This window comes from Echinops telfairi, unplaced genomic scaffold (genome assembly GCF_000313985.2).
Source record: "Echinops telfairi isolate 266 unplaced genomic scaffold, ASM31398v2 ScPeMD7_70;HRSCAF=299, whole genome shotgun sequence".
NCBI classification, from domain to species: Eukaryota; Metazoa; Chordata; class Mammalia; order Afrosoricida; family Tenrecidae; genus Echinops; species Echinops telfairi.
Genome location: NW_022103968.1, coordinates 35,430,662 through 35,445,209, shown reverse-complemented (window position 1 = coordinate 35,445,209; position 14,548 = coordinate 35,430,662). Strand labels below are relative to the sequence as shown.

The 14,548-nt window shown below is 41.2% G+C and overlaps 1 pseudogene; it reads right to left on the bottom strand.

The window, feature by feature from the left end:
• Positions 1-6,269: 6,269 nt before the first annotated feature.
• Positions 6,270-14,548, bottom strand: part of LOC105978457 — an 8,934-nt pseudogene continuing 655 nt past the window's right edge.

The following is a 14,548-nucleotide window of genomic DNA, read 5'->3' as shown; positions in this document are numbered from 1 at the left end:
GGGTCATCAACAAAGAAGGACACCTTTGCTGAGATGGATTGATTGGCACAGTGGCTGTGACAATGGGTTCAAACATGACAATTGTGTGGGTGGTGCTGGGGCAGGCCCATGCAGTGCTTCGTTCTGTTAGACATAGACAGGACTACTGAGTCAGCGCCCATCTGATGGCCCCTAGCAACTACAATCCTATTGATATTTACCAGACAGCCTGAGCTCAGAGAAATGACAACTTAAACACACTTGAGAAAGCTAACTTGATATTGCCATTCTGTTAGGTGTTCTAGATCATTAATTAACCAACAACATATTTGCGTACTTAGTATTATTTGACTCAGGGTAAGTTCCTCTAATATTTAAGACTGAAGATTTTCATAGATAAATATGGGTCAAAATACAGATACCTCCCTTGTTTCCCTTTCCAGATCCTAGTTTTCCATTTGTGAGGTGACCAGGTAGCCTCTGAGTTCCTCCTCTGTTTAAACTTCCATGGCTCTGCCACCTCGCAGATGCTGTGAGGTCAGAACATTGGTGTCACGCAGTATGGTAACGCATGGTGGGCGGAGTGTCCTGGCTGTATCCACACACGGTTCAGAGCTTCCACAGGGCCCATTTCTGCTGGCCTCACCCTTTGAGACCCCCCCCACCCCAAAGGTCCTCCCCTCTCCCATAGGCCAAGGAAGAGACCCTCCACTCCACCCAGTGGTGGGCGAAATAACCTGCTTGCTGGCACCCTAGCTAGTGGAGGGGTGGGGTGCATTGTTGGTGTGGTGATAAGTTACAGCATGGGTGACAGGTGACACTACTTCCATGTCACAGATCTGCCAGCAGTGTGGATCCTGGCGTCATTTTAGGGTCACCCTCTCTGACAGTCTGCACCCTTCTAGTGACACCACTGGGTCAGATCAATGATATTTACTGAGCAGCGTGGGCTGCCCTAGCCCAAGACTCTGGGGCATCAACTGAGCACAAGAGTGCACGCACATCTACCCCAGGGTTTTCTCCTCTCTGAACGCAGAGCATGTGGCAACTGGGAGTTGCTATGTCTTCCCCCCTCTCCTAGCTACTTGGCTCCTCCTAGTTGCATGTAGCAATTCTCCTTATGCGCAGGAGGCATGTGGTAGGAGAACACAGATGGATGAATTTTCTTAAAGAATTAGGCATCTGGCTCTCCAGGTCTTACTAGTCCAAGGTCTGGTGAAAGGACATGATAAAACATGAAAGGACAAGAGTAGCTCATTCTGAGAACAAGAGCAGATCAGCAGGTTTTGCTGGCTGGACTCTTTGGTCCCAAACAGCCTGAACATTCAGCAACCTCAACCAAAAGTTCCTAGCCCAGGGTGCAACTGGGCATTGTTTTAAGTACAGATGATTGTGCTGTAACCTAGAACAATCTGATTCAGTAGTGAACTTGGGCATCAGATTTTTTAAACAAACGTCCCACCTGGTTCTTAGGCATCCCCTCAGCTTAGGGTATAGAGCCGCGGTTCTCAACCTTTCTAATGCCTCGACCCTTTCATACAGTGCCTCATGTTGTGGTGATTCCCCCAACCATACAATTGTTTTCATTGCTACTTCATAACTGTAATTTTGCTATTGTTGTGAATCGGGTAGCACCTGTGAAAGGGTCATTCGACCCCCAAAGGGGTCGGGACCCACAGTTTGAGAACCACTGGCATAGAGAGATAGAAGAGGGGTCTTGTTGGCTAAACACATCAGTTCCACTCAGGCCCCAGCAGAATTGGTAGTATATGGCGAAGATTAAATTGGTAGTATGTGGTGAAGATTTAATTGGTAGTATGTGGCGAAGATTAAATGGATGATGCCCACAAAGCACTTAGCACAAAGGCAGGCACAGAGTGAGTACTGAGTAGATATTAGTTACTGTTCTTATTATTGTCATCACTATTCTGACTTTTAAAAGAGCATGAAGGCTCTCTGATTAGAGCAGTGGTTCTCAACCCAAAACACATATTTCCGAAGGTCTTAGGAACCAAGACACTCTATCCGTCTCCAGGTGGGTCTGCCCACATGCAGCTACACCCACTTACGAGTTCCCGGGATGAAGACTTAACCCATGCTACACCGTGCTTCAAGACAAAATTTCATGTATTTGTAATTAGAAATAAATATTTCACAATATAGAATTGCATATTGTTTTTGTGATTAATCACTATGTTTTCATTAGGTTCAATTTGTAACCATGAAAATACATCTTGCATATCAGATATTTACCTGATGATTCATAACAGTAGCAAAATGACAGTTATGAAGTCGCAATGAAAATAATTTTCTGGGTGGGAGGTCACCCCCACATGAGGAACTGTATGAAAGGGCCGCCGCATGAGGAAAGTGGGAACCTCTGGATTAGTGTCATGAGTGTCTCCAGTGTCTTGTAAGGGTAAGCCAGGGAATCTTCTTCTGGAAAGAGTAGCCAGACTTTGGGTGGGGACTAGGGATTCTGACAAGGCACAAGGAGGTTGTGGCAGTTACATACTCTGTCAACTTGCGAAGGGGTGGAGTCTAGCCTGTCAATCAGGTCACAGCTTGATAGCCTCATTTGGAGGGGCAAAGGAGCTACATAGCTCACTGGAGGCCAGATATGCTCTCTGCTTGTGTTCCTGCGAGACATTCCTGTTGACAAGTCACATGGAGCTACACCGATGGAGCCAGAGCCCCGGAGCTGGAGGAGCCACATGGAATCGCATGCCAGTGCTGAGATGCCTCCACCACCACTGGATCCACAAGATTTCTCCACCCTGACCTGTCATCTTCCTGCATTTGGTGTCATTGCTTGTATTGTGTGAGTCTGAAGAGGAATTTGTAGACTGGTATCATCCATATGGGCTAATATTGGACTTATGGACTTGTTCTGGACTGGGCTGGGATGTTTTCTCAATATACAATTGCTCTCACTGGCACAGATAGGAACTGGAAACACAGTGAACCCAGGACAGATGAACCCCCAGGACCAGTGGAGAGAGTGGCGATGGCGGGAGGGTGGAGGGAAGGAGAGGGAGAAAGGGGGAACAGAGGACAAGGTCTACATGTGGCCTCCTCCCTGGGGGACGGACAGCGGAGAAGTGGGTGAGGGAGACGTGGGATGGGGTAAGATATGATAAAATACTAATAAATTATAAATTATTGGGGGTTCGGGGGGAGCGGGGAGGGAGAGGGGAAAATGAGCTGAAACGAGGGGCTCAAGTGGAAAGTGGGTGTCGTAAGAATGATGAAGTCAACATATGTACTAAAGTGCTGGACACAGATGACGTATGTACAGATTGTGATGAGCTGTATGATCCCCTAATAAAATGATTATTTAGAAAATATATATACAATTGCTCTTTGATATACAGATCTTTCTTCCATATATATGAGTGTCTATGAATTTGTTTCTCTAGTCAACTTGTACTCACACAGAGGTGCAGGAAAATAGCTGGGGAATTTTAGGTTCCTAGTGGAGTGGAAGGAGCACTTGCACGGGAGGCAGGGGATGGGTCTAGGCTTGCCTTTGTGTAGATGCTAGATTTGGGTAAGTCACTGGAGCACCCTCAGCCTCTGTCCGCCATCCCCACCCCTCAGTTGCAGGTGGGGCTTCCTCGAACAATGTTTAAAGACTTGCTCACTAGACTACTTGCCAGAGCCTTCAAAGGAATCAAACTTTCAACAATTATTACAAAGATGATTTAAAAATTAAGCTAATGGCACTTTTTTACTAAATGTGAGTAATGAGCATATACATGACTGTTAGAATGTTTCTTCATTTCCCCCAAACATATTATTATAAATTAGATGGGGTTTACATACCAGGTTATTGTTACAGCATTCAACAAGTTAAACAACTCATTAACTCTCCCAATGCCTTTCCCTATTTACTCCCTCTTGTATGCGCTCTTCTCCTTCACCCAAGTTAACATTTGTCTACCCTCTAGCCTTTTGTTTCTCATCCTTCCCACTCCTGGTAACCATCAAAGTCTATGGGGGTTTTTTTGGGTATGAGAACCTTTTTTTAATTTCTTTTTGATAAGTGTTTTCATACAAATTTGTCCTTTTGTGTTTGACTAACTCCGCCTGTTGCCAAATCCATCCATATCATGAAATGTTTCACAGTTTTGTTATTTTTAAAAAATACAGTTTATTAATTTATATATTTTTATCATCATAATTGTTTAACAATGTGTCGTATTCCATTGTGTGTATATACAAAGTTTTATTTATCCATTCTTTCACCAAGGGGCAATTAGGTTTCCATCTTCTTGCGATTGCGAATAGTGTTGCAATGACCATGGGCATGCATATCTTTGTTTGTCTTATGTTCTTTATTTCTGTAGGGTGTATGCCACGTAGGTCTATTGCTGGATCATATGATATTTCTATCCCAATAATTGAGGATATGCCACACCAATTTTGACGGTGGTTGTACTGTTTGTTTGTTTTCTTAATCATTTTACTGGGGGTTCATACAACTCATCACAATCCATACATACATCCGTTGTGTCAAGCACATTTGCACATATGTTGCCATCATCATTCTCAAAAAATTTGCTTTCTACTTAAGCCCTTGGTATCAGCTTCTCATTTTTTTCAACCCTCTCCCCTCCCCTCCCTCCCCCTTGATAATTTATAAATTATTATTATTTTTCATGTCTTAAACTGTCCGATGTCTACCTTCACCTACTTTTCTGTTGTCCATCCCCCAGGCAGGGGGTTATATGTATATCCTTGTGCTTGGTTCCCCCTTTCTCCCCCACCTTCCCCTTCCCCTCTTGGTATCTGTACTCTCATTATTGGCCTCGAGGGGTGTATCTGTCCTGAATTTCCTGTGTTTACAGTTCCTATCTGTACCAGAGTACATGCTCTGGTCTAGCTGGATTTGTAAGGTAGAATCTGGGTCATGATAGTGGGGGTGGGAGAGGAAGTATTAAAAAACTAGAGGAAAGTTGTATGTACATCATGATCATCATACTGCACCCAGACTGGCTTGTCTCCTCCCTGAGACCCTTCTGTAAGGGGATGTCTAGTTGTCTACTGATGGGCTTTGAGTCTCCACTCCACAATCCCCCTCATTCACAATGATATAATTTTTTGTTCTTTGATGCCTGCCCGAAAACTGGTCCCATCAACACCTCATGATCACATAGGATGGTGTGCTTCTTCCATGTGGGCTTTGTTGCTTCTCAGCTAGATGGGCGCTTGTTTATCTTCAAACCTTTAAGACCCCAGACGCTATATTTTTTGATAGCTGGGCACCATCAGCTTTCTTCACCACATTTGCTTATGCACCTTCTTTGTCTTCAACGATTGTGTTAGGAAGGTGAGCATCATGGAATGCCAGTTTAATAGAACAAAGTGTTCTTGCATCGAGGGAGTACTTGGGTAGAGGCCCAATGTCCATCTGCTACCTTAATACTAAACCTACAAATATATGCACATAGATTTAGTTCTCCATCATCATATATAAATATATTTACATATGTACATACCTGTATCTAAACCTCTATAAATGTCCTTTGCCTCCTAGTTCCTTCCTCTATTTTCTTTTACTTTCTTCTTGTCCCCCTATCATGTTCAGCCTTCATTTGGGTTTCAGTAATTCTCTTGGTTACATTACCCTTGATCAAGCCCTACCAGGCCTCCTCCACCCTCCTCGCCATTGATTTTGGATCACTTGTTGTTCCGGTTATACTGTTTTATAGTCCCACCAGCAGTGTATTGGAAGAGGTTTCCAATCTTTCCCTCTGAAACATTTGTTGTTTTCTACTTTTTAAAACTTTGCTGTCAATGCTGGGGTGAGGTGTTTTATTTGCAGCTCTTGGATGGCTAGTGATTGCAAATATTTCTTTATGTTTGTTGGCTGCTTCGATGTCTTCTTTGGTAAACTGGTGAAATCTTTTGATGCACACAGTGTCTTATTTTTAAATCATATAGTCTGTCTTCCGCTGTGTACATATTTTTCATTTTGTTTGATACTGTGTCAATTTGTTCCTATTTTTTTATTGATGACCTTTATAGTTTTAGGGTCAATTTCTTCCCCATTTAATGTGTTTAGTTCCTTTGTAAAAAATTAGTTGTTAGTAAGTGGATGAATTTACTTCTGTATTTTCTATTCTGTTTCATTGGTCTATGTAGCTCTATGTTTATCAGTACCAACCTGTTTTGACTATTGTGAATATGTAGTAGAATTTGAGATTAGAAAGTGTTCTTAAGTAGTGTATTCTTTTTATATATATATTGAAAAAGTTTCTATTTAGCGTTAGCCAGCTGGGCTCACTTTAGATGATTCCTATTTTGTTGGCAACATCTAAAGCGTCATGGTCAGGAGCCAGTAGAACATATGCCTTCTTCTCACTGTCAGGCCTGATCAAGGTGTTGACCTTGGCTATGTCAGTGTCATAGAGCTTTTTCTCAGCCTGTTTGATCTGGTGTTTGTTGGCTTTGACATCCACGATGAACACAAGTGTGTTGTTATTTTCGATCTTCTTCATGGCAGACTCTGTGGTCAAGGGGAACGTGATGATGGCGTAATGGTCCAGCTTCTTTCTCCTGGGGCAGGGGCGCTCTTCCCAGAGTATTTGGACTGCCTTCTCAGTCTCAAGGTCTTGGGCCGCCGGAAGGTGGGTGACACGCGGAGCTTCTTTTTTGTGTGTGGCTGTGGACACCTTTCAGCACGGCCTTCTTGGCTTTTAAAGCCTTTGCTTTGGCTTCCGTTTTGGGAGGGGCAGGAGCTTCCTTCTTCGCTTTTCGGCGCCATCTTCGTGAAAAGCAAGTAGTGTATTTTTTTGATATCTATCTGCAGAAAAATGAAGCAAGACCTTTATCTCACTCCATGCACAACAATAAACTCAAGATGGATCACAGACCTTGAAGTAAACCCCCAAATTATTAGGGCCATCAATAACGGAATTGGAACCAACTTGAGAACTTTGGCACAGGGAATACATAGGCTATCAGAAATAGGGAAGGACACAAACACAGAGGAGGCACAAATTGACAAGTGGGATATACTGAAGATAAAACACCTGTGTACATCGAAAGAATTCACCAAGAGAGTAATAATAGAGTCCACAGACTGGGAAAACATCTTTAGCAATGATGCATCAAACAAAAGCCTTATTACTAAAATCTACAATACTCTGCTAGCTTCCAAAAAGAAAAAAACTAATTGCCCACTGAAGAGGTGGACAAAGGACCTGAACAGAAGTTTCACAGGGGCAGAAATCCGAATGGCCAATAAACATATGAGAAAATGTTCCTGATCTTTAGCCATAAGAGAAATGCAAATTAAAACAACAATGAGGTACCACCTAACACCCTCAAAGGCAGCCCAATTCAAAAAATCAGAAAGCAACAAGAGTTGGAGGGCCTGTGGGGAGACAGGAACTCTCATCCACTGCTGGGGGACCTGTAAGTATGTACAGCTACTATGGAAATCGATCTGGCGATATCTAAAACCGATGGAAATTGAGTTACCATACAATCCAGCAATCCCCCTACTGGACATACACCCACAAGAGGCAAGAAACAAATCACGGCCAGACATCTGTGCTCCAATGTTCGTTGTGGCACAGTTCACAATTGCAAGGAATTGGAAGCAACCCAAATTTCCAGCAACTGATGAGTGGATTAAAAAACTGCGGTACGTACATACAATGGAGTACTATGCATTGCTAAAAAGCAGTGATGAATGTATGAAGCACATCGCCATATGGGAAGAACTGGAGGAAATCATGCTAAACGAAGTAAGCCAAGCACAAAAGGACAAATACAACATGAGTCCCCTGAAGTAAGCTTAAGAAAAATGTAAAAGGAGCATAGGGAAAAAACTACTGTATACAAACATTCTTGGGGGAAGGACCAGGTAGTATGGCAGGAGCCAGACCAAATCCAGGGATACATATGGTAGCCAACTAAAAAGGAGGGGGGTGGGAGGAAAAAAAAAGAAATGCGTAGTGGGGGAACAGGGCACTAACCTACCCAAGGGGAGGGTATTGTTTATATCTCGACAGGGAAAGAGGGACTAGACTTCAACCCGTGCTCCAAGATGTGAGTGCAACATGCAGGCATGGAGTAGGGAACCAGTGGAGAGTTCTGAGGGGCCGGCCCCAATCCCAACAATGTGGACGCCTGCCCCTCCCCAACAGAAGAATTTATTTCAGAGGACGGCACTGAATCTGCAGCTCCGGGGAGGGGACATGTCTGATCAGAGCACACGGGAGCAAATGAAGTTGGAGGAAGAGAGAGTAGAGCACATCCTGGCCCACCAAGCCTTGACGATATTCCCGCTCAGAGCAGCCAGTCCACAGAGAGGACCATATGGCCGGCCCCACTATGAGAAATGACATGACATGACATGACATCCCTCATTGAACCATAGCCCTATAGGGGACAACACTGGAGACACAGTGTGGGAATTTCGCCTGATCTGATCCCACCACACTGAGGCAAAGCACTAAGGGTGTGCAACACAACAGCAAGGGGAACAGAGCAACAAAGTCCCCAGGGAATAGCAAAAATAGACTTTGGGGCCAGGGCTTGGCACCCCATCAGACTCGACTGGAATTCACTCCTAAAAGCCAACAAACAGTCCTTGAACTAACTACAAGTTTTTCTTTCTTGTTGTTGTTGTTTTTTTGTCATTGGCTTTTTGTTGTTTTGTTTTCTTTTATTGCTTGGTTTTGCTCTGTCTTGTTTTTGTGCATGTTATTATCTCCGTGGGTTGGTCTAAATAAGATAGGCTGGACCAACAATCTGGAGGAGAATACAACGAGAGGGCTTATGTGGAGAGCAAATGTTTTGAGAATGATGAGGGCAACGAATGTACAAATGTGCTTCATACAATTGATAGATGTGTATGGATTGTGATAAGAGTTGTATGAGCCCCCAATAAAATGATTTTTAAAAATGTAGTGTATTCTTTCTCCTGGTTTCTTTCCTTTCCCAATTTTAGGTCTTCTTATTCATTTACATGGTATATTCTTCCATTTCTAGAGGTCACTTGTATACAAGTCTTTTGTTTCTCTGGTTAGGTTTCTTCTTAAGTATTTCATCTTTTGCGTGGTCATTGTACATGGTATTGTTTGCTTGATTTCCTTTTCAGAGTTCTCTTCGTTAATAAAAGGAATCGAACTGATTTGCTCATGTTGATGTTGTGCCCAGTCATGCTACTGAATCTTTCAATTAGTTCCACATTTTCTTGTTGCGTCTTTGGGGTTTTCTATGTACAGAATCATATCATCTAAAATGAGGAGCTGATATTGAGGGCTCAAGTAGAAAGCAAATGTTTTGAGAATGATGATGACAACAAATGTACATATGTGCTTGACACAATGGATGTATGTATGGATTGTAATAAGAATTGTATGAGCCCCCAATAAAATGATTTTTAAAAAAGGAATCATATAATCTGTAGAGAGAGAGTATTACTTCTTCTTTGCCAATTTGGATGCATTTTATTTCTTTTTGTTGTCTAATACCTCTAGCTAAGACTTCCAGTGCAGTATTGAATAAGTGTGGTGACAAAGGCCATTCTTGTCTGGTTTCTGTTTGCAAGGGAGTGCTTTTAATTTCTCACCCTTTAGTGAATGAATGTTGTTCCTTGGTTTTGCGTATATGCCTTTTATTATGTTGAGGAATTTCTCTTCTATTTCTGATTTGTTGAGTGTCTTTTTTTCTAATCAGAGATGTGTATTGAATTTAGTCAAATACCTTTACTGCATCAGCTGATAGGACCCTGTGTTTTCTTTCCCATTTATTTTAGTCATATGCTGGAATACATTGTTTTTCTAATGTTGAACCATCCTTGCATATCTGGGATGAGCCCCACTTTGTCATGATCTGTTTACTTATTTAAATATTTATTTGGTACTTGGTTGGATTCTGTTGGCTAGAATTTTTGCATCTATGTTTATAAGGGATTTTGGTCTATAGTTTTTTATTCTTATTTTCTTTGCCAGGATTCTTAGTGGCGTGGTGCTTATGCATTGGGCTGTGATCCACAAGGTTTCCAGGTTGAAGCTACTCCTAGGGGGAAAGACTGGGCTTTTTATTCCGGTAAAGCCAGGTTTATCTGTTACAGTTTCAGAAACCACAGGGGAAGTTCTACCCTGCTCTACAGGGTCACCATGCGTCAGCATCTACTCAGTGGCAGTGAGTTTCAGATTCTTTTTTTAACGTCTTTGCCTGGTTTTAGTGACAGGGTATGCGTACTTGATAAATGGAGCCTGGAGTTTGCGCTCCTTTCATAGATTGTAGAATAATCTCAGTAGAATTGGTGTCAACTCTTTTCTAGATGTTTGGTAGAATTCCCTGGTGACGCTATCTGGACATTTTTTTAATGATCAGATCAATTTCTTCTATTGTTATGGGTCTCTTTAGTTGTGTGTGTGTGTGTGTGTTTTACATTAGTCTGTGTTAGCTTTGTTCTGTAGTGTGTTTCTAGAAATTTTTGCATTTCCAAATTTGTTGGAGTATAGTCCTGCATAGTACCATGTTGCTATCTTTTTTATTTAGTTGATTCTATTGTAATGTTGCCCATTCATTTCTTTTTTTTTTTCATGGAATGTCAGGTTTTTTTTAAAAATTTTTTAAAATCACTTTATTAGGGGCTCATACAACTCTTAGCACAATCCATACACACATCAATTGTGTAAAGCGCATTTGTACATTCATTGCCCTCATCATTCTCAAAACATTTCCTCTCCACTTAAATCCCCGGCATTAGGTCCTCATTTTTCCCCTCCCTCCCCTTCCTCCTCCCTCATAAGCCCTCGATAGTTTATAAATTGTTATTTTGTCATATCTTGCCCTGCCCGACATCTCCCTTCACCCACTTTTCTGTTGTCCATCCCCCAGGGAAGAGGTCACATATAGTTCCTTGTAACCGGTTCCCTCTTTCCTACCCACTCTCCCTCTACCCTCCCTGTTTCGCCACTCACACCACTGGTCCTGTAGGGCTCATCTGCCCTGGATTCCCTGTATTTTCAGTTCCCATCCGTACCAGTGTACATCCTCTGGTGTAGCCAGACTTGCAAGGTCGAATTCGAGTCATGGTAGTGGGAGCGGGGAGGAAACATTTAGGAGCTAGAGGAAAGTTGTATTTTTCATCATTGTTACATCGCACCCTGACTGGCTCATCTCCTTCCTGAGACCCCTCTGCAAGGGGATCTCCAGTGGCCTACTGATGGGCTTTGGGTCTCCACTCCGCACTCCCCCCATCATTCACTATGGTAAGAATTTTTGTTCTGATGATGCCTTATACCTGATCCCTTCGACACCTCGTGGTTGCATAGGCTGGTGTGCTTCTTCCATGTGGGTTTTGTTGCTTCTGAGCTTGATGGTCGCTTGATTACCTTTAAGCCTTTAAGACCCCAGACGCTATACTTTTTGATAGTCGGGCACCATCAGCTTTCTTCGCCACATTTGCTTATGTACCCATTTGTCTTCAGTGATCCGTTCGACACCTCATGATCACACAGGCTGATATGTTCTTCCATGTGGGCTTTGTTGCTTCTGAGCTAGATGGCTGCTTGTTTACCTTCAAGCTTTTAAGACCCCAGACGCTATATCTTTTGATAGCCAGGCACCATCAGCTTTCTTCACCACATTTGCTTATTCACCCACTTTGTCTTCAGTGGTTGTGTCGGGAAGGTATCATAGAATGCCAATTTAATAGAAGAAAGTATTCTTGCATTGAGGGAGTACTTGAGTGGAAGCCCAATGTCCTTCTGCTACCTTAATACTAAACCTATAAATATAGGCTCATAGATCTATTTCCCCATCCTCATATAAATATATTTGCATATGTACATGTCTTTATCTAGAGCTCTATAAATGCCCTTTGCCTCCCAGCTCTTTCCTCTATTTCCCTTGATTCTCCTCCTGTCCCACTATCATGCTCAGTCCCCACCAGGATTTCAGCACTTCCTCTTTGTTACATTCCCCAGCCCATTCATTTCTTGTTCCTGATATTTGCCTCTTGTCGTTGGTTTCCTTTGTTATGTTTGTCAGTTATCTGTAAATTTTGTTAATCCTCTCAGAGAACAAACCTCTTGTCTTGTTGCTTTCTATTGTTTTTATGTTTTCTCATGCATTTATTTCCATTCTAATTTTATTATTTATTTTTTTCTGGTGGCTGAAGGTTTTATTTTGCTTCTCCTTTGAGTTGTTGGGATATTGAATTAATGTGTTTGGTTTTGTTCTTTTTGCTTTTTTGATGTGTGCATTTAATGCTATAGATTGTTCTCTGAGTACTGCTTTAGCTGTGCCCCAAAGATTTTGATATGTTGTATTTTCATTCTCATTTGTTTCAAGGAATTTTAAAATTTCACTACTTATTTTTTTCAATTACCCTGTGTTTTTAAGCAGTGTGTTCAATTTCTATGTAATTTATTTCCCCCTTGATTTTCCTACTATTGATTTCCAGTTTTATAGCATTGTGATCTGAAAAGATGGTTTGTAATATCTCAATATTTAAAAATTTATCAAGTTTACTTTGTGTCCAAATTTATGGTCTATTCTGGAGAATGTTCTGTTCAGGGGTGTCAAACTGGCAGCCTTCAAAGTAATTTTTGTGGCCCATGATGCTTTGAAATAAAATGAAAATAGAAAAAAATGTTATGAAGTAAATAGCACTTAGGGAGATCGAGGCAATACCGTACACACAATTCCCTCGTTACATTTTATTTTAGAGTAACGTGGGCCACAAAAAATTAGCTCTGGGGTTGCATGCAGCCTGTGGGCCACCAGTTTGACACCCCTGTTTTAGATGCACTGAAAAACAATGTACATTATGCAATTGTTGGGTATAGTAGTTCTATAGATGTCTGAGAGTTCAAATTTATTAATTTTGTTATTTAGTTTTCCTGTATCAGTGTTGAGTTTCTTTATAGTTGTTTTGTACTTCCTCGAGAGTGGTGTATTGAAGTTTACTACTATTACTGGCATATTGTCTATTTCTCTTTTCAAATCTATTAGAGTTTGATGGATGTATTTTGAAGATCTTTCATTTGGGTGCTTAGATATTTATTATGCTTCTAATTTTTTTGTTCAATTGTCTCTTATGTTGTGTTCTTTTTAATCTCTGTAAGTGGATTTTGCCTTGTGTCTATTTTAGCAGGGATTAATTTTATCAATCCTACTTTTTTGATTACTATTAACTTGGTGTAATTTTTTCCATTTGTATTAGTCTGGGTAGACTAGAGAAAAAATTCATAGACACATATATGTGTATAAGAAAGAGGTTTCTATACAAGAGCAGTTGAATATTGAAGAAACTTCCCAGCCCAGTCCAGATCAAGTCCATAAGTCTGATATTAGCCCATATGTCCAATACCATTCTATAAAATCCTTTTCAGACTTACGAAACACATTCAATGACTCCGAGTGCAGGATGATCACAGGCCAGTGGGTAGAAAGTCTCTGGATCCACTGGCATTGTAAGCATCTCAGCACTGGCAGGTGTCTTCATGTGGTTTCTCCAGTTCCTAGGGCATGGTGTCTATCAGTGTAGTGCCATGTGTCTTATCAGTAGAGTGTCTCTCAGGGAGTTAGCAGAGATAGTGTGTCTCCTGCCTCCAAGGAGGAAATACAGAAGTACCCAGAATTCTCAGGAGAAGGCCATGCCGACACAGAGGTCTCATTGGCTATGATCTGATTGACAGACTAGACTCCACCCATTCACTTTTAATCCTCTCAAGTCCCAAATTGACACCAGATTATGTAACTACCACACCATTCTTTGGTTTTCAATTTGTCTTTGTGTCTAAGATGTGTTTTTGTTAGCAGTATATTGATGGGTTCTGGTTTCTTATCCATTTTGATATTCTCTATCTCTTGACTGATGTTTTTAGTAAATTTACCTTCACTGTCGTTATTGATAGATATCAATTTATTGCTGTTATTTTGTGTATTTTTTGGTTTCTTTGTTCCTCATAATTTTCTGTGCTAAGTTCATTTTGTTAGTGGATTTTCTTTTTTTTTTTGTTGCTGTTGTTTTACTGTTTACTGTCTTGTGATTATTTTTTTTTAAATATTGAGGAGGTTCTTCCATTTTCTTTGAAGTTGGCTTGTAATTTATTATTTTCTTCCCAAGTTTAAAACAATCTGTTCTCTCTTGAAATCTACTTGACTTTCCACTTGACTCTTTTGGTCGTTAATCCAAATATGGTGTCTGTTCCTTCTATTTACTTTTTAAGTATCTTCATTGTGGAGATATATATATATATACATATACATATATATATGATATGTTCAGTCTTGTAAATTTTTTTACTCTGATTACTATAATAATTGAGTTGCCTTCTGGGTTATGTTGTCTTGTATGTTCATCTCAGGTTGTGTAGTATTAAATAAAAATGAAGTGACACTGAGGGAGGGTGAGGGGAACCAGCCCCCACCCGCTGCTACTCCTACGAGTTCAGTAATACTACTTCTGGGTTCAGTAATGCACAATTGTACGGTTGAGATATATAAGTATTATATTAAAGTCATCGAGAGCATGAGAGATAATACAATAATACAGTCAGGCATGATACATAGCAACATTGCTCACCTC